This window comes from Globicephala melas, chromosome 2 (assembly GCF_963455315.2).
Source record: "Globicephala melas chromosome 2, mGloMel1.2, whole genome shotgun sequence".
In the NCBI taxonomy this organism is placed as follows: Eukaryota; Metazoa; Chordata; class Mammalia; order Artiodactyla; family Delphinidae; genus Globicephala; species Globicephala melas.
Genome location: NC_083315.2, coordinates 76,066,332 through 76,068,526, shown reverse-complemented (window position 1 = coordinate 76,068,526; position 2,195 = coordinate 76,066,332). Strand labels below are relative to the sequence as shown.

Here is a 2,195-nt window from a genome sequence, read left to right as displayed (position 1 = left end):
TTGCATATATGTACCACATCTTCTTTATCTATTCCTCTGTTGATGGGCATTTAGGTTGCTTCCATGTCTTGGCTATTGTAAATAGTGCTGCAATGAACATTGGGGTGCATGTATCTTTATTATGCTTTTCTCTGCTTTGGCCCAGTAGTGGAATTGCTGGGTCGTATGGTAGTCCTATTTTTAGTATTTTAAGGAACGTCCATACTGTTCTCCATAGTGGCTCTACCAAATTTACATTCCCCCCAACGATGTAGGAAGGTTCCCTTTTCTCCACACTCTCCAGCATTTATTGTTTGTAGACTTTTTGATGCTAGATTGATTTTTTTTTTTTTTTTTTTTTTTTGCGGTACGTGGGCCTCTCACTGTTGTGTTCTCTCCCTTTGAAGAGCACAGGCTCCGGACGCGCAGGCCCAGCGGCCATGGCTCATCAGACCAGCCGCTCCGCGGCATGTGGGATCTTCCCGGACCGGGGCACGAACCTGTGTCCCCTGCATCGGCAGGCGGACCCTCAACCACTGCGCCACCAGGGAAGCCCTAGATTGATTTTTGAATGTTGAATGAGTCTTGCATACCTAGAATAACTGTCACTTAGTCATGATGTATAATTCTCTTAATACTGTGCTGAATTTGATTTGGTCATATTTTGTTGAATTTTTGTATCTATATTCATGAAAATTATTAGTCTCTCATTTTCCTTTCTTGTAATGTCTTATCTGGTTTTGGTATTAGGGTATGCTGGCCTCATAGAATGAGTTAGGAATTACAGTGGACCCTGTTCTGGACCCTTGAACAATATGATGGTTGGGGTGCTGACTCTCTACGCAGAGGAAAATCCACATATAACTTGGTCCTCTGTATCCACAGTTCTGCATCCATGGCTTTAACCAACTGCAGATTGTGTAGTACTGTAGTACATATTTAGTGAAAGAAATCCATATATAAAATGGATCTTCACAAGCTAAACTCATGTTGTTCAAGGGTCAACTCTATTCTCTCTGCTTCTGTTTTCCGGATCCCAGTTTCAAAAATTATTGTTATCATTGGTAGAGTCAACATTTATTTAGATTTACAACATTTTTTTTTCTTTTTTGATTAATTTGTGCTTTTATTTGCCGGTATAACTACAGCAACCTGCGAATTTTTTTATTCTAAAAAGCACATTTTACATCACAGTCCAACAAACACATATATAATGTGTATACATATATAAAAGTGAAACAAAGGTTTTGCCAAAAACGTCTACCCTGAGTGTTAATTCTTTTTAAGACTTTTTAAAGAGGCTGAACTGCAGTTCATAATCACCAGAGTCCCTAGTTCATCTTAGGGTTTGCTTTATGAAGTGAATAGTGTTGTACATTCTGTGGCTTTGGACAAAAGTATGATGACATAAAATCATTATAATGTCATACAAAGTATTTTCACCGCTCATAAAAACTTCTGTATTCTATGTATTCGTCTCCCCTCCCCCGCAAACTCCTGGCAACCACTGATCTTTTTACTGTCTCCATTGTTTTGCCTTTTCCAGAATGGCATATACACGGAATCTATTTTTCTTTTTTCCTTGAAGAGAGGGGTTCAAAGCCTTTATGCCTATAACACCACTCATGGCCCAGCCACACGTGGACTGGACAGGCTCCAGGTGGCAAACACCCCCACTAAATACTGTAGCTTTCCTTCCAGTACTGAGCCCTGTTCCACTGGTCCTGCCCAGCAGCCACGTGCAGGTGAAGGGCAGATACGTGTTGGGTATCTGTTCATAGGAAGGCCACAAGTTTTGTGCCCCTTGTCACAATGAACCCTGATTCCTGTTGGGTGTGTTGTAAACAGGTGAGCCATTTCTTCAGACCCCCTGCTCTGAGCACACCGTGATTTACAACATTTTTTAACCAATGTGTTTTCTGTTTCATCTGGCATTTTATTTCTTCATTGTTTTTACATATTTCTCTTAGCAGGATTCTGTAGGAAATATAATCTTGTAGCTCTTGTATTCTGAAAATGTCTTTATTTCACCTTTGCTCTTGAATAATAGCTTATTTGGATATAGAATTCTCATTTACAAAGTTCACTCTAATTTTCCCTCAGCCCATTCATGATTATTTTTCATTATCCTTTGGTATCTATTCTTGCTGAGGAAAAGTCTGTTGTCAGTCTGAGTAGTCTTTGCTTTCTGATACCTTTTAATATTTTCTCTTTAG

General features: G+C 39.6%; 1 non-coding gene across 1 annotated transcript; it reads right to left on the bottom strand.

Moving 5' to 3' along the window:
* Positions 1–1,737: 1,737 nt before the first annotated feature.
* Positions 1,738–1,867, bottom strand: LOC115864880 (small nucleolar RNA SNORA11). The gene has a single exon (XR_004044174.1). It is a non-coding gene; the product is annotated as a small nucleolar RNA SNORA11 (small nucleolar RNA).
* Positions 1,868–2,195: the final 328 nt, after the last annotated feature.